Below are 26,567 nucleotides of genomic sequence, written 5' to 3' on the forward strand. Positions count from 1 at the left end.
GGAATGAGGAAGGGGGGATTGATGGATATACTTTATATTGATAGGAGGTAGAGAGAAAAAGTGTGAGAGCGAAAGAGAGAGATGTGTAAGGTAGTGTGTACACTTATTATTAACGGGGCACCAGTCAAACACAATTTCTGTATACAATCAACATTTAATAACACTCATCAAAATATTTACCAACATAATGAGAATGATCATGAAGTAGGAAATAGAATGAAAGATAAGAAGTGAAGACCTCGAGATCCTTTACATGAAATGATGTTATACGCAGTCTGTGATCAAAGTCTGTTGTGGCTTCTTGATAGTTCAGGCCGCGTGGAGGAGAACAAAGGAAGAAGATGGCTGTGTGTCCTTTCTTGTTGAGTTGGGGGTTCCTCCTTCAGGTTGCTCCTTTGGTCCTGAGTTGGTGTAATTATTATTGTTGCTCTTCTCTGTTGGCTCCTTGCTGGAGTTGCAGAGGCTGTGCTCTAATTGTCTACTCCTTCTTCCCTTACGAAGGTTATCTTAAGTGTACCGTTCAAGCTACACTAGCTCTTTTAAGTCTTTTTCTGAGCCTGTTTTAGTGCATGGGCACTTCCATCTCAATTTCTGTTCTGGATTACAGTTCCCTAAAAGGTACTTTTTCCCTAATTTATCAGTTACCAGTTCTGACCATTAAAAGCAAAGTTCCAGGGCCTGTGGTCAGACTGCTGGAGCTGGAGGTCCTTCTCCCTCCTTTGGGTCCAGAGTTAAGAGGTCCATCCGGATAAGAGGCTAAGAGCTAAGAGAGTCAGGGGAGACAGCAGTCCTGTCATATGGTGTCACACCTAGGTGTGAAGGGCCACTTTTATGACCCTTTGTCTTGGAGAGAGATAACTTTTGTGAGTAATGTTTACTGTTCATATAAAAAATATATATATATATATGTTTATTTCCCTTTTGTTTCTTGTCTATTTCACTTGCTTTGGAAATGTAAACATTTGTTTCAAATGCCAATAAAGCCCTTTGAATTTAATTTAATTGAAAGAGCTTGGAGGAACTCAGTAGTCCATAACAGTTTAGTTTATAGACAGACAGTAAAAGGATGTTCAACATTGTTCAATATTTGCCTTGCAAAAGTATTCATCCCCCTTGGTGTTTTTCCTATTTTGTTGCATTACAACCTGTAATTTAAATGAATTTTTTGGGGGGATTTCATGCAATGGACATACACCAAATAGTCCAAATTGGTAAAGTGAAATGAAAAAAATTACTTGTTTCAAAAAATTCAAAAAAATGTATAATGGAAAAGTGGTGCGTGTATATGTATTCAACCCCTTTGCTATGAAGCCCCTAAATAAGATCAGGTGCAACCAATTACCTTCAGAAACTTTGAACATCCCACGGAGCACCATTAAATCCATTATTAAAAAATGTAAAGAATATGACACCACAACAAACCTGCCAAGAGAGGGCCGCCCACCAAAACTCACGGACCAGGCAAGGAGGGCATTAATCAGAGAGGCAACAAAGAGACCAAAGATAATCCTGAAGGAGCTGCAAAGCTCCACAGCGGAGATTGAAGTATCTGTCCATAGGACCATATTACGCCGTACACTCCACAGAGCTGAGCTTTACGGAAGAGTGGCCAGAAAATAAGCAAACACGTTTGGTGTTCGCCAAAAGGCATGTGGGAGACTCCCCAAACATATGGAAGGAGGTACTCTGGTCAGATGAGACTAAAATTGAGCTTTTTGGCCATCAAGGAAAACGCTATGTCTGGCGCAAACCCAACACCTCTCATCACCCCGAGAACACCATCCCCACAGTGAAGCATGGTGGTGGCAGCATCATGCTGTGAGGATGTCTTTCATCGGCAGGGACTGGGAAACTGGTCAGAATTGAAGGAATGATGGATGACGCTAAATACAGGGAAATTCTTGAGGGAAACCTGTTTCAGTCTTCCGGAGATTTGAGACTGGGACGGAGGTTCACCTTCCAGCAGGACAATGACCCTAAGCATACTGCTAAAGCAACACTTGAGTGGTTTAAGGGGAAACATTTGAATGTCTTGGAATAGCCTAGTCAAAGCCCAGACCTCAGTCCGATAGAGAATCTGTGGTATGACTTAAAGATTGCTGTACACCAGCGGAACTCATACAACTTGAAGGAGCTGGAGCAGTTTTGCCTTTAAGAATGGGCAAAAATCCCAGTGGATAGATGTGCCAAGCTTATAGAGACATACCCCAAGAGACTTGCAGCTGTAATTGCTGCAAAAGGTGGCTCTACAATGTATTGACGTTGGGTGTGTGAATAGTTAGGCATGCTCAAGTTTTCTGTGTTTGTGTCTTATTTCTTGTTTGTTTCACAAAGAAAAATGTTTTGCATCTTCAAAGTGGTAGGCATGTTGTGTAAATCAAATGATACAAACCCCCCAAAAATCTATTTTAATTCCAGGTTGTAAGGCAACAAAATAGGAAAAATGCCAAGGGGGGTGAATACTTATGCAAGCAACTGTAGCCTACATATCAATACATACACACAATGTCTAGGTCAAATACGGGAGAGGCGTTGTGCCCTGAGGTGTTGCTTTATCTGGGGTTTTTTAAAACAGGTTTCCTTTTTATTTGAGTAATATGAGATGGAACAGAGTTCCATGCAATAATGGCTCTACAGTATATAATACTGTATGCTTTCTTGAATTTGTTCTAGATTTGGCAGTGGTGTAAAAAGTAGCCAATTGTCATACTTGAGTAAAAGTAATGATGACCCAAGAAAATGACCCAAGTCAAATTGAAAGTCACCCAATAAAACATTGCTTGAGTAAAAGTCTGGTTTTTGGTTTTAAAAATACTTAAGTATCAAAAGTAAATGTAATTCCTAAAATACAGTATACTTACAGTGGGGGGAAAAAGTATTTAGTCAGCCACCAATTGTGCAAGTTCTCCCACTTAAAAAGATGAGAGAGGCCTGCAATTTTCATCATAGGTACACGTCAACTATGACAGACAAATTGAGAAAATAAAATCCAGAAAATCACATTGTAGGATTTTTTATGAATTTATTTGCAAATTATGGTGGAAAATAAGTATTTGGTCACCTACAAACAAGCAAGATTTCTGGCTCTCACTGACCTGTAACTTCTTCTTTAAGAGGCTCCTCTGTCCTCCACTCGTTACCTGTATTAATGGCACCTGTTTGAACATGTTATCAGTATAAAAGACACCTGTCCACAACCTCAAACAGTCACACTCCAAACTCCACTATGGCCAAGACCAAAGAGCTGTCAAAGGACACCAGAAACAAAATTGTAGACCTGCACCAGGCTGGGAAGACTGAATCTGCAATAGGTAAACAGCTTGGTTTGAAGAAATCAACTGTGGGAGCAATTATTAGGAAATGGAAGACATACAAGACCACTGATAATCTCCCTCGATCTGGGGCTCTACGCAAGATCTCACCCCATGGGGTCAAAATGATCACAAGAACGGTGAGCAAAAATCCCAGAACCACACAGGGGGACCTAGTGAATGACATGCAGAGAGCTGGGACCAAAGTAACAAAGCCTACCATCAGTAACACACTACGCCGCCAGGGACTCAAATCCTGCAGTGCCAGACGTGTCCCCCTGCTTAAGCCAGTACATGTCCAGGCCCGTCTGAAGTTTGCTAGAGTGCATTTGGATGATCCAGAAGAGGATTGGGAGAATGTCATATGTTCAGATGAAACCAAAATAGAACTTTTTGGTAAAAACTCAACTCGTCGTGTTTGGAGGACAAAGAATGCTGAGTTGCATCCAAAGAACACCATACCTACTGTGAAGCATGGGGGTGGAAACATCATGCTTTGGGGCAGTTTTTCTGCAAAGGGACCAGGACGACTGATCCGTGTAAAGGAAAGAATGAATGGGCCCATGTATCGTGAGATTTTGAGTGAAAACCTCCTTCCATCAGCAAGGGCATTGAAGATGAAACGTGGCTGGGTCTTTCAGCATGACAATGATCCCAAACACACCGCCCGGGCAACAAAGGAGTGGCTTCGTAAGAAGCATTTCAAGGTCCTGGAGTGGCCTAGCCAGTCTCCAGATCTCAACCCCATAGAAAATATTTGGAGGGAGTTGAAAGTCCGTCTGTTATTGACCAAATACTTATTTTACACCATAATTTGCAAATAAATTCATAAAAAATCCTACAATGTGAATTCCTGGATTTTTTTCTCTCATTTTGTCTGTCATAGTTGACGTGTACCTATGATGAAAATTACAGGCCTCTCTCATCTTTTTAAGTGGGAGAACTTGCACAATTGGTGGCTGACTAAATACTTTTTTTCCCCACTGTACGTATCAAAAGTAAAAGTATAAATCATTTCAAATTCCTTGTATTAAGCAAACCAGACGGCATGATTTTCTTATTTTTATTTATTTATAGATAACCAGGGGCACACTCCAACACTCAGACATAATTTACAAATGAAGCATTTGTGTTTAGTGAGTCCACCAGATCAGAGGCAGATCCAAGGATGTTCTCTTGATAAGTGTGTGAATTTGACCATTTTCCTGTCCTGCTAAGCATTAGAAATGTAATGAGTACTTTTGTGTGTCAGGGAAAATGTATGGAGTAAAAAGTACATTTTATTTTTTAGGAATGTAGTGAAGTAAAAGTAAAAGTAGTCAAAAATATAAATAGTAAAGTAAAGTACAGATACCCCATAAAACATATGTTGCATCTTCAAAGTGGTTGGCATGTTGTGTAAATCAAATGATACAAACCCCCAAAAAATCCATTTTAATTCCAGGTTACAAGGCAACAAAGTAGGAAAAATGCCAAGGGGGTGAATACTTTAGCAAGCCACTATATGACATTAAAACAACAGGTCTCTACAGATGTGTAATGTTTACTGTCAATTTGTTGTTTTTTGTTATTGTTCTTTTGTTTATTGTTTCTTTCACTTGCTTTGACAATGTAAACACATGTTTCCCATGCCAATATAGCCCCATTTAATTGAATAGAGAGACACCCATTGAATTGTAGAGAGAGCGAGAGAGAGAGAGACAAAGAGAGAGAGAGAGAGATTGTGATTGTGTGCCTCTGTTGCCTTCCCAGGCATCAATCCACAAATCCAATAAACAAATGACATTTAACGTTATTAAATTCACTAAATATTCTCCAGGTGGTTTCACTGTAATATCTATAATTTGTGTCATGTTACCCCCTGTCTCTCTCTCTCCGTTATTCACTCCCTCTCTCTCTCCCCTCAGTCTTCCTCTGTGTGTGTGTGTGTGTGTGTGTGTGTGTGCGTGTGCGTGTGCGTGTGCGTGTGCGTGTGCGTGTGTGTGTGTGGCTAATGTTGTTGGGAGGATGTGTTCTCTCTCTGGTGGTTGTCTGCTACATTAAACCCAATACAGAATCCTCATAGCCCTGTCCCTAGACGACCTGTCACAACCCCTTCTCCTCTTCTTCTCTCTTTTTCTTTTCCCTTCCTTCCTCATGTTCTTGTTTGGACGGCCAGAGTCAGAGAGGGATCAAGCCTGGACATGCAGGGTTCACTGCACCTGCCTCTCTTCGTGTACACATGTATGGACTCTCACACGCAAACACAGACCTACACAAACACACACACATTCATGATTTCTCACGTCACATACTCGCAGGGCTTTAAATTGCTTAAATGTCACACCCACTGCTTCTCTTAATGCACACATGTATTGACTCACACACACGTAGGGGATTTTGAATAGGGTTTATTGATTGGTTTATTCAGTCATTGTCTCATCCATTCATTCATTATCGTTCCATTAATTGATTAATAACATATGGTATGCACATAGATTGGTTAGGAATGTCAGTTGGACAGCATTGTTTGAACATTTAATGATCCAATTCTGTTTGCCAATAACATACAGAAAATACACATACATCAAATATCAGATAGAAATACATGACATACAGTATGTTGAAGTACTATGTTGTAGGCTACAGTTCTGTCATACACTAGATGTGTTGAGGGCAGGTAATGTTTTATCAGAGAACACTGTGTATCGTCCCTCTTTTTCTCTCTTCCCCCTCTTTTTACATCTCTCCTCTCTGGCTCTCATCTATAATTCAAGACCATCATTTGGTTTAGCTGAAATGGAGCTGTGAGGAAACAAATGGTTTTGATGTGATGTGAGAAGGATGGATGAAGGGCAGGAAGCCGTTCAGATTAGGTAAAGGTCACGGGTCCATATGTATCAAGGATCTCAGAGTAGGCGTGCTGATAAAGGATCAGTTTTGCCTTCTAGATCATAATGAATAAGATTACATGGACACGGGGGACCTGATCCTAGATCAGCACTCTGAGACACTTAATACACACAGCCTAAGACCTGTGTGGTGGAGATAGGACATTCAATAACATGTTCAACTTCATGCCTCTAATTCACTCATTATTGTGTTGGTTATGGATATTATTGTTCTTCCTTTGCAATGGTTGGGAAGATTTGATTGTCATTCACCTCTTTCTATGTTTCTATCTTTTCCAAGATAATATAATCATAACTGTATAATGAGGTCGGTTGTGAAGCTGTTGGAGTTGTTACTATTTCAAAGTTTACTTCCTCCATTGCGGCTGGTCCAATACTAGCTAGTCATTTACCTCAAGGACATACAGTACCCAGTCTAACCTTCTCTCCCATTGTTATGCTAGTCAGGAACAAGATGGTCCCTCAATGCCAGCTGCTGCTGTGGTATAGCCTACCTCATTCAGGAGGTAAAAAGTGCTACAGAAATAAATATATTGTTAGACATTTTAACATAGTTGTCCAGGGATAGACTATATCTGGAACAGTGTTCATTCCTTCCCTTCTCATTCTCATTTTATGAGGCCTGGGCTGTTTTGCTGGGAGACAAAACGTCAGACAGACCACGAGGAAAGAGACAGACTCTACAACATGAGAGTCATCATAATATGAATTGTCAAATGATGAAAACATTTCCTTTTCAGACACCATAATGCACATTAGAATGTTAAGGGAGTCTTTCTATTTCTGAGGTTGTTTTTTTTTCTAATTTGAGAGCGCTATATTTTTTAGGGGAGAGGAGAGGGAGATGTGGCTGATTTGACATGTTTTAATATCCAATTTTGGATCCTGACTGCTGCTGCACAATGTGTGTGTGAGAAGTGTGTTTGTTGTAATTGTTGTGAGTTCTGCCAGCCACGGAGACATTCCACAGAGTAGGACAGTTGCTAATTGATAATGAGGAGAAAGCCATTTCAGAAAGCCATGTGACCTGTTCAGTCTCCTGTTCAATGAAGCAAACTCTCTCCTGTCTCTAAAACTCCTCAAAGTGTCTTGGCTAACACTCAGTAGCCTATATTAATATAAAGTAAAAGGAGTAGTTCTGAAAAGTGGCTTGGCTGTAGGTGTAATAATAATTCCTGCTGTTTTACACTGGAATTATACATGTGGTCAGAGTCAGGACTGCTTCAGCCTGCAGGTCACTGCCCTGAGAAGCACAGCAGGCACCTCTTACCACTTGCAGCTGCTTCTCTGATTGCTAGGTGAACCCAACACGCTTGCACGCACACACACATACAGACACACACACGCTCACGCCCGCACACACATACACACACACGTTAACCCCTCCCAAAACAGAACGATGTTGGCATTGTCATAGAAACAATGAAATCAGAACAGTTTTTCATTTTCATCAAGGCTTTAAAAGTTATAATAAAATATCATTTTTAATAAATTCAGAAACAGACTTCCGTCCCTGTTGTTATCTTGATGCCTAGTGTGTGTGTGTGTGTGTGTGTGTGTGTGTGTGTGTGTGTGTGTGTGTGTGTGTGTGTGTGCCCCAGTCGAGGCAGCTGAGGGGAGCACGGCTCATGATAATGGCTGGAACGGAGTACATGAAATGGCATCAAACGCATGGAAACCATGTGTTTGCTGTATTTGATACCATTCCACCTACTCCGCTCCAGCCATTACCACGAGCCCGTCCTCCCCAATTAAGCTGCCACCAACCTCCTGTGGTGTGCACTTGTGTTGGTGTGTGCGTGTTCTTTTGCATGTGTTTAGAATGGATGTTTGTTTCAAGTGGTTTGTCAGAAGCATCTCAGAGACAGTCTTGCTCTGCTCTGCTGGAGGACCTGTAAACTGTTTTTTAGTGTTGTTTTGGTAGCATTGACCCCTCTGTAAACTGTATATTAGTGTTGTTTTGGTAGCACTGACCCCTCTGTAAACTGTGTATTAGTGATATGAATGATGGTAGTGTTGACTGCTCTATAAACTGGAGTGTTGACTTTTGGACAGATGGTTGACCATGTGTCGGTCCAAGCTGATGTTTAAAGCAGGGAGGAGTGATCCTTTTCTCCTCTCCTCTCCTCTCCTCTCCTCTCCTCTCCTCTCCTCTCCTCTCCTCTCCTCTCCTCTCCTCTCCTCTCCTCTCCTCTCCTCTCCTCTCCTCTCCTCCTCCTCCTCCTCTCCTCTCCCAGGCTTAATAGAGAGGGCCTGGTTGCGATCTGAATACTGAACACACCATCAAAGGAACCCAACGGAAAAGAGTGCTCACACACACTCATTCATCCTCATACACACACACACACACACTCATTCACACACTCATTCACATATACACACATAGTACATACTGTATTCTCCATACATATGTTTGCATGCATACATATACATTTTGTCCCTGCATATACAGTATCACTCATTCACATCAATGAAGCTCTTACATGTCTATGTGCAGAGAGAGAGACACACACACACCAGCCAAACCCCAGCTCATCCAGATGATGACGTAGAGCTCAGCAGACGTGACACCCCAACTGTGCTCTCTGACACCTCAAGTCCCCCTGCCTAAATCTCCATGGTGATATTAGAATAGAATAGGATAGAACTCCCCACCTGTCCTTTCCCTCCTCTTCACTAACTGGCCCGTTTCAGTCCTGCTGATCCTGATCCCATCATATCGCTGAACCTTTGGTTTTACCTACTTATCCACCCCTCCTCTGTCTCTCACTCCCGCTATTCCTCTCTCTCTTTCTCTCCCTCTGTAACTCTCACTCAATTTCATCCCCCCCCCCCAGCCGTTGATCCCCTGCTCTCTATTTCCATCTCTCTGCATCCCTCTGGCCTCTCTCCCGCTTTCTCCATCCTTTCTATCTCTCCGTTCTCCGTCGCTCTCCCAGACTGTGTCCAGTGTCTTACCACAGAGAGCCATATCTACACTGGGAGTATAGGAGAGGATTGAGCCACTTAGCAGATTTCCTCTTATTCATAATGAGTTAAAACATCAGAAGTAGGTCATGGTGGGAATTGGGAAACTAAATTGGTGGTGTTTTTTACCTGTCCCCTCTCGTCCCCCTCTCCTTTTATGACAGACAGCCGTGCCCTTTGGAACGAGGAGGAAAGTGACTCTTTAATTGCTGGCTACTTAAATGAGCTTGAGGATATTGAGGCAAAACATTCTGGGAGGAAATTTACAGTCTTTGTCTAAGGATGGTTTCTCCAACTCTCTCTTTCAATCTACATCTCTTTTTTGGACGTGACACATGACAGTGTGTGTGTGTGTTGAGAGAAAGACTAGGAAAAGGGACAGAGGTAGTGAGAGGGGGAGCACAGTACAGCTCCACTGATGCAGTGTGACCCAGTTACAGACAAACACTTTTAAACAAGGTGGCTGAATGTTTAGCCATGTCCTTTTGATCTGTTTTTCACTGTAGTGATAGAAAACAAATATTCATTGGTATGCTGTAATATATAATTACATATTCACTGTTACCAATTGCTGTAATGTCATTACAATACAATTTAACAATAAGGTACTATATTACTGTTTTGCTGTATATTTAGCATTTTGTAAATTATGTTGCATTGTGTAAAAAAAATGTGTGGGAGGGGAAAGAATCGCTGGCATATTTCGAGGCATGCCTTGTAAGTGGTTATACTTCCTGCACCCGTTAGTGAGAATGCTGTACCAATTGAACTGATATGTGGTCATAGTGCCCTAACAATTTAATGTGTATAGGGAACAGATCAGAGTGGCAGCAAGTCTTAAACCTTTACTGGTTGATTGTTTTGCCAAGTCCTTTGGGTCTATTTGCCCTGTAATCACAGCCAGTTTGGAAGCCTTTGTTTAGGCCTCTAGAAGTGCAAGTGATATAAAACACAAACTATTCATAAATATGCTGTAATATACAAATAACTAGCAGCCAACATGCTTGCACCAATCCCATGTAATTACAGTAAAATACTGTAAAACACCAATATTACAATTACAGCCGCATTTTCTTTCTTACATTATAGTAGTCTAATTTTACAGTATTGTACTGTATCATTGCTCTGATTCTACAGTAACATACTTGGCACTAGCCAGAGATGGGCAAAGATGCATCAAAAGGTATTGTGTTACTAATACAAAATACCTTGAAGACCAATGTACCCTTAACAACAACAACATTCTCAGTAACGGTTACAGAAATGTTTTACTTGCTATAACTTTGATACAGTGAGGGAAAAAAGTATTTGATCCCCTACTGATTTTGTACATTTGCCCACTGACAAAGACATGATCAGTCTATACTTTTAATGGTAGGTTTATTTGATTAGTGAGAGACAGAATAACAACAACAAAAATCAAGAAAAACGCATGTCAAAAATGTTATAAATTGATTTGCATTTTAATGAGGGAAATAAGTATTTGACCCCTCTGCAAAACATGACTTAGTACTTGGTGGCAAAACCCTTGTTGGCAATCACAGAGGTCAGACGTTTCTTGTAGTTGGCCACCAGGTTTGCACACATCTTAGGAGGGATTTTGTTCCACTCCTCTTTGCAGATCTTCTCCAAGTCATTAAGGTTTTGAGGCTGACGTTTGGCAGCTCGAACCTTCAGCTCCCGCCACAGATTTTCTATGGGATTAAGGTCTGGAGACTGGCTAAACCACTCCAGGACCTTAATGTGCTTCTTCTTGATCCACTCCTTTGTTGCCTTGGCCGTGTGTTTTTGGCCATTGTCATGCTGGAATACCATCCACGACCCATTTTCAATGCCCTGGCTGAGGGAAAGAGGTTCTCACCCAAGATTTTACGGTACATGGCCCCGTCCATCGTCCCTTTGATGCGGTGAAGTTGTCCTGTCCCCTTAGCAGAAAAACACCCCCAAAGCATAATGTTTCCACCTCCATGTTTGACTGTGGGGATGGTGTTCTTGGGGTCATAGGCAGCATTCCACCTCCTCCAAACACGGCGAGTTGAGTTGATGCCAAAGAGCTCAATTTTGGTCTCATTTGACCACAACACTTTCACTCAGTTCTCCTCTGAATCATTCAGATGTTAATTGGCAAACTTCAGACGGCCCTGTATATGTGCTTTCTTGAGCAGGGGGACCTTGCGGGCGCTGCAGGATTTCAGTCCTTCACGGCGTAGTGTGTTACCAATTGTTTTCTTGGTGACTATGGTCCCAGCTGCCTTGAGATCATTGACAAGATCCTCCCGTGTAGTTCTGGGCTGATTCCTCACCGTTCTCATGATCATTGCAACTCCACGAGGTGAGATCTTGCATGGAGCCCCAGGCCGAGGGAGATTGACAGTTCTTTGTGTTTCTTCCATTTGCGAAATATCGCACCAACTGTTGTCACCTTCTCACCAAGCTGCTTGGCGATGGTCTTGTAGCCCATTCCAGCCTTGTGTAGGTCTACAATCTTGTCCCTGACATCCTTGGAGAGCTCTTTGGTCTTGGTCATGGTGGAGAGTTTGGAATCTGATTGATTGATTGCTTCTGTGGACAGGTGTCTTTTATACAGGTAACAAGCTGAGATTAGGAGCACTCCCTTTAAGAGTGTGCTCCTAATCTCAGATCGTTACCTGTATAAAAGACACCTGGGAGCCAGAAATCTTTCTGATTGAGAGGGGGTCAAATACTTATTTCCCTCATTAAAATGCAAATCAATTTATAACATTTTTGACATGCGTTTTTCTGGATTTTTTTGTTGTTATTCTGTCTCTCACTGTTCAAATAAACCTACCATTAAAATTATAGACTGATCATGTCTTTGTCAGTGGGCAAACGTACAAAATCAGCAGGGGATCAAATACTTTTTTCCCTCACTGTATGTGTTATTTTTTTATCATTAGAATAATACCCAGCAGTGTGCTTTGCATGTGTTCATTATTACATTTATATTTTTGGTCATTTAGCAGACGCTATTGTCCAGAGCGACTTAACAGTCAGTACATGAAACTAAGGTTGATAAAAAAATAACACTTTTTGTGTTAGAAAATACAAAATAAATGTATTATAATTAAACTGATTACAAAGTACATGAATTGGACTTCAGGCCAGTGAAATACAAATGACAAAATAGCAATTAAAACTATTGAAATACCTATATCAAATTCATGTAACAGAAATACTGGCCATCGTTAGCGCTAGCTAACTGCACTGTACATCTGCAACAGTTTACTAACCACTATGCTTCCAGTAATGCACTGTAAATTCTAGAAATACAGCATGTTGCTGTAGTCAGGTGTTGCACTAATATGCTATACATTTGTGTTTCAGTAAAGGTCCTGTAAATTTACAGTAACCTGCGAGCTACTGTGCTACCAGTAATTTACTGTAAAAAAAAGTACAGGACATTTTTTACAGTGTACTTACCAGGTAGCCTGGCGGGTAGGAACGTTGGGCCAGTAACCGAAAGATTGCTGGATCGAATCCTCGAGCTGACAAGGTAAAAATCTGTCGTTCTGCCCCTGAGCAAGGCAGTTAACCCACTGTTCCCCGGGCGCCGATGTCGTGGATGTCGATTAAGGCAGCCCCCAGCACCTCTCTGATTCAAAGGAGTTGGGTTAAATGCAGAAGACACAACTGACTAGGTATCACTCTCTCTCTCCATCTTCTCTCTCTCTCTATCCCTCTCTTTCTCTCCTCTACCCCCTCTCTCTTTCCCTATTCCTCTCCCTCTTCTCTGTCTCCCACTCTCCCTGTCTCTCCCTCTCTCTCTCATCTCTATCTTTCCACATCTCTCCTCTGTCTCGCTCTGCCTCTCACCTGTCTCTCCCTCTCTATTGTTTTCTCTTCTCTCCCCCTCTCTCCCCCCTCTTTATTTTCTCACTCCTCTCCCCCTCTCTCTCCCAGCTCTGCCACTGAATTACAGTAGCTAATGTCTGTATCTGTGTGTTTGGGTACTATACACTACATGACCAAAAGTACATTTAATTCCAAAATTAAAGGCATTAATATGGAGTTGGTCTCCCCTTTGCTGCTATAACATTCTCCACTCTTCTGGGAAAGCTTTCCACTAGATGTTGGAACATTGCTGCGGGGACTTGCTTCCATTCAGCCTCAAGAGCATTAGTGAGGTCGGGCACTGATGTTGGGCGATTAGGCCTGGCTCGTAGTTGGCGTTCCAACTCATCACAAAGGTGTTCGATGGGGTTGAGGTCAGGGCTCTGTGCAGGCCGGTCAAGTTCTTCCACACCGATCTCGACAAACCATTTCTGTATGGACCTTGCATTGTGAACAGGGGCATTGTCATGCTGAAACAGGAAAGGGCCTTCCCCAAACTGTTGCCACAAAGTTGGAAGCACAGAATCGTCTAAAATGCCATTGTATGCTGTAGCGTTAAGATTTCCCTTCACTGGAACTAAGGGGCCTAGCCCAAACCATTATTCCTCCACCAAACTTTACAGTTGGCACTATGCATTGGGGCAGGTAGCGTTCTCCTGGCATCTGCCAAACCCAGATTTGTCCGTCGGACTGCCAGATGGTGAAGAGTGATTCATCACTCCAGAGAACGCATTTCCACTGCTCCAGAGTCCAATGGCGGTGAGCTTTACACCACTCCAGCTGACGCTTGGCATTGCACATGGTGAATTTAGGCTTGTGTGCGGCTGCTCGGCCATGGAAACCCATGGAAACCCATTTCATGACATTGCTTCCAGAGGTAGTTTGGAACTCGGTAGTGAGTTTTGCAACCGAGGACAGATCATTTTTTTAACGTTTCCACTTCACAATAACAGCACTTACAGTTGACTGGGGCAGCTTTAGCAGGGCAGAAATTTTATGAACTGACTTGTTGGAAAGGTGGTATCCTATGACGGTGCCACCACGTTGAAAGTCACTGAGCTATTCAGTAAGGCCATTCTACTGCCAATGTTCGTCTATGGAGATTGTATGGCTGTGTGCTCGATTTTATACACCTGTCAGCAACGGGTGTGGCTGAAATAGCCAAATCCACTAATTTGAAGGGGTGTCCACATACTTTTGTATATATAGTGTAGCTCTACCATCAGAGCTCTTTCAACTCTCTCTTCTTCTTATGAGAAAGCCTTACATGAAAGGCCTTATGCAAACGGTGGCTCACTCCATATCACTATATCCATCCTATGTTCACTCCTATCCATCCTCCTCTCTGCTCTATCAAATCAAATCAAATCAAGCTTATTTATATAGCACATTTCAGACATGGTTGCAAAGTAATCTTAAAATGTACTTTAAAACTCACAGGCAGACAGTGCAGAGACTTTAAAACCTGTGTAATGTGTGCTCTCTGTCTAGTCTTGGTCAGTACCCATGCTGCAGCATTCTGTATGTTTTGCAGTTGACTAATGGCTTTCTTAGGTAGACCAGACAGGAGAGCATTACAATAGTCAAGTCTGCTTGTAATAAAACCATGGATGAGTCTCTCTGTATCAGCCTGAGAGAGAAACGGTCGCACCATGGCAATGTTCCTCAGGTGGTAAAAAACTATTTTGGTCACATTCCTAATGTGTGATTCGAAATAGAGTTCAGAATCTAAAATGACAGCTAGTTTTTTTACCTGGTGTTTTTTACCTGCCGTTGGCTAATGGGGATCCTAATAAATCAAATCTTTATTACCTGTGAATTAAAATGTGTGACCAGATTCACTCTCTGTGCTTTGGCTTCAACAATAAGTACCTCAGTCTTGTCTTGATTTAGCTGGAGGAAGTTGTGAGCCATCCAAGTATTTAAATCACCAATACAGTCTAATAATTTATCCGTCGAGCAAAAGTAAACTTGTGTATGTAAACAGAAATGTAAACGTGTGTATCGTCTGCATAGCAGGGAAAATCAATGCTGTGCTTTCTGATAATGCTGTCAAGGGGTAACATATATAAACGGAACAGTAACAGACCCAAAATGTAACCTTGTGGAACGCCACATGTGATATCTATTCTGCCCTACCAATAAAAAGGCAGTAACTGCTCATTTGGTTGAACATTTGTTAATGTCATTTCTGCTTAATTAAATACATGCTTAATCATGTGGACAAGTATCCTGCCTCTATTGTATTGTGTTTTGGAGAAAATAGGGGGTCATATTAGCAGTAACTGCAAAAAGTTACTGTGAAACCAAGGTACAGTGGGGGAAAAAAGTATTTAGTCAGCCACCAATTGTGCAAGTTCTCCCACTTAAAAAGATGAGAGAGGCCTGTAATTTTCATCATAGGTACACGTCAGCTATGACATACAAATTGAGAAAAAGAAATCTAGAAAATCACATTGTAGGATTTTTAATGAATTTATTTGCAAATTATGGTGGAAAATAAGTATTTAGTCACCTACAAACAAGCAAGATTTCTGGCTCTCACAGACCTGTAACTTCTTCTTTAAGAGGCTCATCTGTCCTCCACTTGTTACCTGTATTAATGGCACCTGTTTGAACTTGTTATCAGTATAAAAGACACCTGTCCACAACCTCAAACAGTCACACTCCAAACTCCACTATGGCCAAGACCAAAGAGCTGTCAAAGGACACCAGAAACAAAATTGTAGACCTGCACCAGGCTGGGAAGACTGAATCTGCAATAGGTAAGCAGCTTGGTTTGAAGAAATCAACTGTGGGAGCAATCATTAGGAAATGGAAGACATACAAGACCACTGATAATCTCCCTCGATCTGGAGCTCCACGCAAGATCTCACCCCCGTGGGGTCAAAATGATCACAAGAACGGTGAGCAAAAATCCCAGAACCACACGGGGGACCTAGTGAATGACCTGCAGAGAGCTGGGACCAAAGTAACAAAGCCTACCATCAGTAACACACTACGCCGCCAGGGACTCAAATCCTGCAGTGCCAGACGTGTCCCCTCTGCTTAAGCCAGTACATGTCCAGGCCCGTCTGAAGTTTGCTAGAGTGCATTTGGATGATCCAGAAGAGGATTGGGAGAATGTCATATGGTCAGATGAAACCAAAATATAACTTTTTGTTAAAAACTCAACTCGTTGTGTTTGGAGGACAAAGAATGCTGAGTTGCATCCAAAGAACACCATACCTACTGTGAAGCATGGGGGTGGAAACATCATGCTTTGGGGCTGTTTTTCTGCAAAGGGACCAGGACGACTGATCTGTGTAAAGGAAAGAATGAATGGGGCCATGTATCGTGAGATTCTGAGTGAAAACCTCCTTCCATCAGCAAGGGCATTGAAGATGAAACGTGGCTGTTGAAAGTCCGTGTTGCCCAGCAACAGCCCCAAAACATCACTGCTCTAGAGGAGATCTGCATGGAGGAATGGGCCAAATGACCAGCAACAGTGTGTGAAAACCTTGTGAAGACTTACAGAAAACGTTTGACCTGTGTCATTGTCAACAAAGGGTATATTAGCCCTATAATGAATTATATTCTGAAATTTCATCTGATGGTTTCTTTGAATCAGTACACCACACACACAGTTTCTAGCCAGTGACAGCCGCCTAGCTAGACGCGACCCTACCAAAATGTAAAAACCTACCTAGCTAGCATTAGCATGAAGCAATAGATTTGTGCTAACTGCTCCCATAAGAGGCGATCAGCAAATCATACTAGCTTCAATCTATTATCCGTATAATGAATATAATCCCTATAATTTTATTCTGACATTCCATGGGTTATTTGAATCAGTAACATTACACCACATACACAATCTCTAGCCAGCTGACAGTCAGTTAGACGTGCACCCGATACTGAATTGTCAAAAGCCACGCACCCTCATTTTCCGGTTGAGCACACACACAGCATTGCTACCTCATTAATAATATATCTACTCACATGTCCAGGGTTTCTGGTTTTCTTTTATATTCCAGTATTGAGTGACTGTCCTGGTCAGGAAAGTTAAAATCCAAAAATGTATCCATCACATTTTTTGGTGGCGTATGTAATTAGCACAACAAGCTTTGGCATGCCAAATGTGTGCTCAATGTGTCTGCTTCGGTGCCATCCTTAAATTAATGCGGGAAAAAACTGACTTCCACCAATCCCTGTGGCCTAGATTATTATAGGATCTATGGGGATCAAAGTTGCCATGTGAGGGTGCATTAGGACTGTACAACCACGTCAATACTAGGTTTTATTCCTGCCAATGTCCACCCATGCAATCTAAATAAGCAATAGGGCTATAAGAGTCCAAGAAGATGGACATCATCACCAAGCTGTGTCCTCTGATGCCTGCAAATCGAAGGCAGTTCTGGAATACCTTGGCTGTGAACAGCATTGTTGAGGATGAGGAGTGATATGGAAGAGCACTGAAGAAGTTTTACTAAAAAATGAAATGAAAATTATACTTAAAAATGAAATGTAACTATTCAGCATTTTATCAATTGTAGCTAAATGTCATTTGTGTCTCTTATGAATATGAAAATGTAAATATGTTTAAAATTAATTCTTAAAGTTGTTATTTATTCAAAATGGTCTACAGTGGGGAGAACAAGTATTTGATACACTGCCGATTTTGCAGGTTTTCCTACTTACAAAGCATGTAGAGGTCTGTAATTTTTATCATAGGTACACTTCAACTGTGAGAGACGGAATCTAAAAAAAAATAAAAAATCCAGAAAATCACATTGAATGATTTTTAAGTAATTAATTTGCATTTTATTGCATGACATAAGTATTTGATACATCAGAAAAGCAGAACATATTAAGTTCTGCTTTTCTGATGTATCAAATACTTATGTCATGCAATAAAATGCAAATTAATTACTTAAAAATCATACAATGTGATTTTCTGGATTTTTGTTTTAGATTCCGTCTCTCACAGTTGAAGTGTACCTATGATAAAAATTACAGACCTCTACATGCTTTGTAAGTAGGAAAACCTGCAAAATCGGCAGTGTATCAAATACTTGTTCTCCCCACTGTATTTCTATGTTGGCCGGGTGTGGTTCCCAATCAGAGGCAGCTGTCGATCGTTGTCTCTGAGTGGGGATCATACTTAGGCAGCCATTTTGCCTACCTATGTTGTGGGGTCATGTTTCTGATTCTGTTTGGCTTGTTGAAGGTTTAGCCTCTTGAACGGCACAGTCTGTTGGATTTTGTTATTTTGTTGGTGTTTACAATAATAAACGACCATGTACGCATACCACGCTGCACCTTGGTCCGATCCTTTACACAACGAACGTGACACCGTAGCAGTTTTTATTGCAGTGGGAAAAGTGCCTGTGAACAGGGAGTGATTTAACAATAGCTTGCTTGACTGATACCCAGCCTAATGTTTGTTATCTTATCTCTGAAGTATGTTGCAAACTATTCACATTTAGATGGAGTAAAGTTCACCGATTTGTTGGGGTAGGATTTATCAGGCCATCAATGGTCGAAAAGAGCACTCTCGAATTATTCAGATCATTAGTGATCAAATTAGTAAACTTTGCCCGTCTGGAATTTCTAATTGCCTTGTTATATATGCCTAGTTACTCTCTCAGAATATCATAATGGACCTGCAACTTTGACTTTCTCCACTTCCACTCTGCCTTTCTGCAATTTCTCTTTAACTGATTAGTTTCCTCACTCATCCAAGGGGCTCTCCGCTTAGATGTGGCCTTTTATAACCCTATGGAGCCAGAGCCTTGACACTGACTCCTGCCTGACCCAGACAGACTGCTCTCTAGATAAACTGTAGAGACTAGAGGAGTTTATGAAAGATCCGTAGGAGAGAGAAAGAGAAAGCGAGAGAGAGAGAGAAAAGAAGGGTGAAATAGATACAGTGGAGATAAACGGGAGAGGGGGTTGAGTGTTTTATGGCTTTGTTGGGTCTGAATAGTGACTGCACTCATTTTAAGCAAGCAGTGCACTGGCTGGCTGTCTGGCTTTACAGCGCTGCAGCACAGCAGCCAAAGGCATTCATAGCTTTTAGACCACAGACAACGCTGCTCTTTCATCTGGGAGGCAGCATGTATAGTGAACATTTCGCAGCAACAAAATGGGTGAAAGCAGAAAACATCTCTGGAATTTGATGTAGGATGGATTGTGAAAATATTTCGGTTTTAATTGAAGGTATTTAGCAATGGGGTTTCACCTTTTGTAGGCTACTGTATAAGCATATCTCCAGTGCTAGCCCCAACCCTATCTCCAACCCTGGCCCTTACTCTCTGCCCCCACCCACCCTACAGCTATCTCTAGTCATAGTCCTGGCCAGAGTCCTTGCCTATAGGCAGTGGCAGCAGTAGCTTCCTGGGAGGTGTCTTTCCTCAGATTGAGCCTACAGGACAAAGAGTACACACACACACACACACACACACACACACAATGGAGGCACAGGGGGGCAGGGCAGATCCAGGCTGCACCATATACACACACTCATACACACCCCTCCCACTGCATGCGGAGAGAGGGAGAAGGGGGGGGGTTACAGTCAATCACGCTGGGAGGGAGAGCAAGGGAGCGAGAGAGAGAGAAAAGGCTACAAGATCCCCTGCTCTGAGCATTGTGTATGGGCACGCTTACACAAAGTCACAAACAGGCAGAGATTGAGAGAGGAGAGGAGAGGCTGTGTCCCATTTCAGAGAGGGCACAGGAAGTAGGACAGCCTCTGTACCAATAGAGAGAGAGAAGGGAGAGAAGGAAAAAAGGAAAACCAGAGAGAGAGAGAAGGGAGAGCGAGTGAGAGCGTTGTAGCACTGATTCTCCGCCCCTCACCTCAAAGCAGCAGCAGCAAGAAAGAGAGGGAGAGAAAGGGAGAAGGAGGAAGAGAGCCACGAGGAAAACAGAGAGAAGGAGCAAGTACTCTGCAGTGGGAAGGGAAAATTGAGCTCTGAGAAAGCCCTCCTCTGCACTCCTCCCGTCCTCTCTCTTTTAATTTGCTCCGGCACAAGCTCCGGCTCTTCCTCTCTCTCTCCGTCTATCTGCCAGCGTTGTTCGATTGTTCCGGGGAATTCTGACCATGCCTGGTGAGTGCCCTGTGTTCTGCTGCTTATCCCGTCACTCACACTGCATTGTGTGTGTTTTAAGCTTTCAATGGTGTGTTTGTATGAGTGTGTGTATGGAAACATATTAGGGACAGAAAAGGAGAAGGGGTTTTATTGAGATCCCAGGGTTTATTCCAGCCTCCATCCTGTTATTTTGCGGTGCGCTGTCCTCTCTCTCAATTCAATTAATTTCAATTAGCTTTATTGGCATGACAACATATTATATTATTTGACAAATAAAACATCTAGGAACATAATTAAATGAGGAATTGAGGAAATTAGGGAATTAAAATATCCCATCTCTGTTAGATGCTCTAAGACTAGGTGTTACTGTAAAAACAGTGTAGTGTAGTGCACAATTGTATTCAACATGCACTGATCGGCAGTCAGCTCTTGTTATGGAATTACATACTCATAGATATGGAATAACATACTAATCTACTGTACTGTATATGAGTCACATGAACTAACACCTTCTCGCTGTCTGATAAGGATGTGAGCTCTTGGGGTTTGAATGAGAGCCAGTGTCAGTGCTGCTCTACCACAGAAATTGTGTGTGTGTGTGTGTGTGTGTGTGTGTGTGTGTGTGTGTGTGTGTGTGTAGAGAGAGAGAGAGAGAGAGAGAGAGAGAGTCATCAGCCTCTCCAGCCCCGCTAACAGAAATCAGATGACTGGGCACCGCTCCCGCCGCCTGCTAGGAGGTCAGTGGCTGATTTGGGTTGCTGTTCTGGAACCATAGGCAGTATGAGGTCATTATCGTTGTCATGATGCCCCTTTTGACCCTTAGCAGGGGAACAGAGAGAGCGTTACGTATACCGCTGGAGAGGAGAGTGACCGCTAATTTCATTTACAGAGACACTGTCTCTTTCATTCAGGAGAGGAGACGAGGAGATGACAGGAAATACTACCGTTGCTGGTTGAGCTAACCCCCAATCTGTCTGTTCCCTCTCTCTCTCTGTCCCCAGTCTGTCTGTTACTAGATGAGCAATACACCCAGTCTTTATGTTCGTTGTTTAGAGAGAGCAAGGTCTTTTTAATCTCTCAGAAATACCATATTAGAGTTATTGGATAGTGTAATCCAGATATGGTGATGTATATAAATCTATAGGATTATTATTACTCAGAATAATCATATTTTATGTTGATTCAATGTATTTGTTGTACTTTCATTTTGTTGTATTCTCTAATCTAGTTAGAATTTGATTATTTATGTGTCCTATTCCACATAAATCATTTGCATAATAGTGTTGCTGTTGATATTGTTGTTGCATCCAGTACTGTGTAATCTTTTCAGATATTGTACCAATGCACTGTTAATATACAGTGTTCATTGTAGGGAACTCACTAAGTTTTGATAGATTTTGTTTTTATTCAATAAAGATAAATCATTACCAGAGACGCACAGGAGAACGCTAACGTTAATTATCCCACAGTGTAACAAAAAAAGAGACAACACGGATAACGAATAATCATCAAACAACGGATCCTAAAGGCACATTCTAAAGGCAACATTGAACAATCATTCTTTGGTGTAGTGAGTGTCTGGGTAAATGTTAGCTTGGAGATATCTGTGTTCTGAATGTAGTGTAAGAGGACAGGATAGGAGGGGAGAGGAAAGAAAGGGAGAGCAGAGGGGTGAGGAGAAGAGAAGAGAGCTCGGCTGGTAGTGCTGTTTGTTTGTTGCCTGCTGTGTCTGTGTCTCATCATCATCATTGGCTGCCATACAGATTAAGCGGCAGCATAGTTTGATGCAGTGTTGTTTATCTCCAAACATACTGAACAAAAATATAAATGCAACATGCAACAATTTCAAATATTTTGCTGAGTTACCGTTCATATAAGGAAATCAGTCAATTGAAATAAATAAATTAGGCCCTAATCTATGGATTTCACATGACTGGGCAGGGGCGCAGCCGTGGGTGGGCCTGGGAGGGCATAGGCCCACCCACTTAGGAGCCCAGGCCCAGCCAATCAGAATTAGTTATTCCCCACAAAAGGGCTTTATTACATACAGAAATACTCCTTAGCACCTGCCCCCCACTCCCCTCAGACAATCCTGCAGGTGAAGAAGCCGGATGTGGAGGTCCTGGGCTGGCGTGGTTACACGTGGTCTGCGGTTGTGAGGCCGGTTGGGTGTCCTGCCAAATTCTCTAAAACGATGGTAGGGAAATTAACATTGAATTATCTGGCAACAGCTCTGGTGGACAATCCTGCAGTCATTATGACAATTGCATGCTCCCTCAAAACTTGAGACATCTATGGCATCTATGCACATTTTAGAGTGGCCTTTTATTGTCTCCAGCACACGGTGCACCTGTGTAATGATCATGCTGTTTAATCAGCTTCGTGATATGCCACACCTGTCAGGTGGATGGATTATCTTGACAAAGGCTAAAATGCTCACTAGATTTGAGAGAAATAGTATTTTTGTGTGTATGTAACATTTCTGGTATCTTTCATTTCAGCTCATGAAACATGGGACCAACAGCTTAACATGTTGCATTTATATTTTTGTTCAGTGTACATGTTACAGATATGTTTACACTGGACACTGACGGTAGCCTACAGAACTCTGTAGGTCAGTAGCCTACACATTAATCAAAGCCAGAAGGAGACGCTATACATCTTAACTGCTGGCATACTTTGTGTGTGTGTGTGTGTGTGTGCACACGCGTATGTGCGTGTGTTTCACAAGATTGTAGGTACATGTATATGAGTGTGAATGCATGTGCATGTGTGCGTTTGTTTACCAATGTAGAGAGACAGTGAGATCTCGCTAACCAACAGCCAAGTGAGAAAATGGGAGGGTGAAAGAAAGAGCCGTAAGTCATTTTCACAACCTTACACATACAGTGGCAGAATGTACAAGGGCGAGATGGTGTGAACATGGAGATTAGAGAGAGAGAGAGAGTCAAGGAGAGAAGAAAGCAATGAAAATGGATTGGAGATGAGAGAGATGAAAGGACAGAGTGCCATTGTGTATGTTTTGATGTACATTGTGTGCATTCTTAATAGTCTATCATTTTGAAATGATAGATTCACGAGAGAAGGAGGGAGAGACAGTGAGAACGGGGTGAGAGGAGGGCTGTTGATACTAATGATAACACATCTTTAATATGAAGTGAAAGAGGTATTCACTTTGATGTGAATGAATATGTTGCTTGAATTGTTTGTGTGAGAGAGAGAGAGAGAGAGAGAGAGAGAGAGAGAGAGAGAGAGAGAGAGAGAGAGAGAGAGAGAGAGAGTGAGTGAGGCTCAGAGCAGGAGAAAAGCAGAACGATGGAGGAAGAGAGAGAGAGAAAATATCAAGTTAATGTTCTATACTCCCTCCCTCCCTCTCTTCCCCCCTCTCCCCTCTCCCTCCCTCCTCCCTCTCTCCTCCCCCCTCCATCCTTCCCGCTCTCTGTAATTAGGCTGTCATAGCCCATCTCTCTCATGTCCATTGATTTACTGAGAGCTGATGAAGCAGAGCGGATCCACAGTGCTTCGGCCAGATGGAGGAGGAAGGTCAGAGGGCTCCTCTAACCAGGCTGGGGGCACTCTGCTTGGGGTTAAAGGTCCACAGTCCTGGGGATAGGAGCAAGGACCTCCAGGGGCAGGGGTGGACAAGCAGGCAGACAGATAGACTGACAGACAGGCAGACAGACACATCAAACACACAAACACAGATGGAAAGGCACACACACACACACACACACAAAGATGAAGAGACAGACAGACACCAACAGACAGGCTGGTTGTAGTATTAAACGGGACTAGCAGGCTAAGTGCTACAGTGGAGGATTTAGATGTGGAACGGGTGAAACTGAGGTTCAATCACAGCCTTGGGAGATTAAATATCTGATTTTTAAATGATGCAGTTTAATTATGAATCATTACCGAGGCTTTGCTCTCCCTTAGTCAGATAAAGAGTGCAAATCTTTCTCTTTCTTTCCCTCATCTCAACACAAAGTTACTTTTAAAGGTCATTGAATAACGAAGTCATGTTTCAATGAATGCGGAGGAGTACTCACATTCTTCCATGGAAAAGAGTGTGACGTGTGAAAGACAGGGTCTTTCATTTAATAACACATTTAGCATGTTCTCGCTGTCTCTCTTTCTTAAGATAAAAGAAAAACATGTGCTCTTGATGGAGCACAGCTGTGTCGTCAATAACCTCTCTCTCTCTGATGCCCAAAGGTCACAACACAGAGCGTCAATAGGAATGAGTGAATGTGGATGAAAGAATGTACCATCAGCCCTACAGATGCACACGCACGCACACATACATACATACTCGCTCCTTTTTAGAATGGATGTTACGTGTCTGTTGCTGTGTTTTATTTGACTGTAGGGCTCTACTGTAAGCTGCTTTGCAGAGAGAGGGAGATGGAGGGGGAGGGACAGAGGGAGGGACAGAGGGAGGGGTCTGATAATACAGTTGTCAAGGCAGGCCCTTAAATTGATTTGAGAGAGAGAGAGAGAGAGAGAGAGAGAGAGAGAGAGAGAGAGAGAGAGAGAGAGAGAGAGAGAGAGAGAGAGAGAGAGAGAGAGAGAGAGAGAGAGAGAGAGAGAGAGAGAGAGAGACCCTGTGGCCTGAGGAGGTGGTTTCAGTTTATTTCTGATCAATGTCCTCTTTATTGCAGGGTGAATCTCCCTATAATTTCCAGTCTCTCGGTCCTCCTCCGCAATAATGTTCAGCGATATGAAATGTTTCTTGCCTTCCTTCTTAGTGTTGAATACTCATATTTCTGCTAGTTCCCTCTCTCTCCCTCTCCACACATACACGCGCACACACAGTCTTGTACAACTAACCTTGTGGGGACACACAATTCAGTTCTATTCAAAATTATATTTTCCTAACCCATAACCTTAACCCTAACCTTAACCTGAAAACCTAACCCTAAACCTAACCCTAGTTCCTAACCCTAACCCCAAAACTAACACTAGTTCCTAACCCTAACACTAATTCTAACCATAACCCTAAACCCCCTAGAAATAGCATTTGACCTTGTGGGGACCAACAAAATGTCCCCAGTTGGTCAAATTGTTGTTCGTTTACTATTCTTGTGGGGACATCTGGTCCACACAAGTATAGTTAAACACGTCCACACACACACACACACACACGCTCTATTTCTATCCATCTATCTCTGTCTCTCTCTTCTTCTCTCACTCTCTCTCTCTCTCTCTCTCTCTCTCTCTCTCTCTCTCTCTCTCTCCCCCTCTCTCTCTCACGCTCTCTCTCTCTCTCTCTCTCTCTCTCTCTCTCTCTGTCCCTCTATTTGCCTGTGGTGGAGGCCTGTGGAAGCTTAATTTGTTGTCTACAGCTTTTCTCCTCCTCCCTCCCTCCCTCTCTCTCTCCTCCCTCCATCCCCCTCTCCCTCCCTCTCTCTGTGTCAGTGTTGCAGTGTGGTGTTCTGTCTGTTAAACAGGTTAGCTGTTAGCAGGAGCCAGGGGGATAACATCTTAGAGATGGGGCTCCTAGGGGACTCCCAACAGGCGCTTAGCTCACTGACGTCCTCTCTTCTTACCTCCTGACCACTATTATGTCTGTCTGCCTCAACAAACTCCACCCTGACCCCCTCTAGTGTACACCGACTCTCTCACACACACACACATATACACACACAACCATGTACACACACACATCCATCTACACACACTCATCGCTGTGTACACACAGCGCTGCTCAGGCTAACATTCAGAAGACAGATATTTGTGTGCGTGCAATCGTGACTTGGATTCTATGAATGTTATTTATGGAAATAGGCAACAGAGTGTCTATTTAGACCCACTGTGTGTTTCTCTGTGAATAGCAAAGATACTGGCTGTGCCCGAATACCCATACCAAATCGAGCATACTTTAAATGCCCGGATGTCATAATAATTTTGGCTTTGACAACAGCTGATCGATTAGATATGGGGATGCGCTACCGAAATCAACAAATAGCGGGAAACAACGGAATGGCGCAATGCGCAATCTCAGTATGCAAAAATATAATGTTTTATAGTATGTGCATTTTTGAAAATCAAGTATGGTTTAAATGCCAGGATGTTATACTCATTTCAGCTCTTTATCTATTAGAATTCGATGCACACTTTTCCACAATGCATTGGAAGAGGTGGGCTGCGAGTGATAGGCCCTAGTTCTCTTCAAGTAGCCAAACAACAAAACTAGGCTACTTAATAGGGAAGATGCAGAATAGCGAAGCTTTTGCGGTGGTGTTCATATGTAGGCTAAGTAGTTTTTGTTCTCCTTAAAACGAGTATTGCATCATAGGCTACATCATCTTTTTTTTATACCCAAAGTGGATTTCTGTTTTCTCATTGAAAATAGTTTATTGTTCTCTTGTCCTTCGTCAGAGCTTTTAAACTAAATACTAAACCATCTTCTGATTTCTGAATGTGTCGGCACCAGGGATTCGGGATGTGGCTGCGTTATTGATGTCATG

The 26,567-nt window shown here is 42.5% G+C and overlaps 1 protein-coding gene across 4 annotated transcripts in view; it reads left to right on the forward strand.

The window, feature by feature from the left end:
* The window catches only part of LOC121541499 (disabled homolog 2-interacting protein), a 202,119-nt gene that overhangs the window by 87,645 nt on the left and 87,907 nt on the right, over positions 1 to 26,567 (forward strand). Inside the window, exon 1 of one of the 4 annotated variants that reach the window (XM_041850561.1) lies at positions 19,631 to 20,115. The exons of the other annotated variants lie outside the window; for them this stretch is intronic. The gene's annotated coding sequence lies outside the window, so the exon portion shown is untranslated. Of the gene's footprint in view, positions 1 to 19,630; positions 20,116 to 26,567 lie in introns of those variants that run through there. 4 annotated transcript variants of the gene reach the window in all.

Source organism: Coregonus clupeaformis, chromosome 27 (assembly GCF_020615455.1).
Source record: "Coregonus clupeaformis isolate EN_2021a chromosome 27, ASM2061545v1, whole genome shotgun sequence".
NCBI lineage: Eukaryota > Metazoa > Chordata > Actinopteri > Salmoniformes > Salmonidae > Coregonus > Coregonus clupeaformis.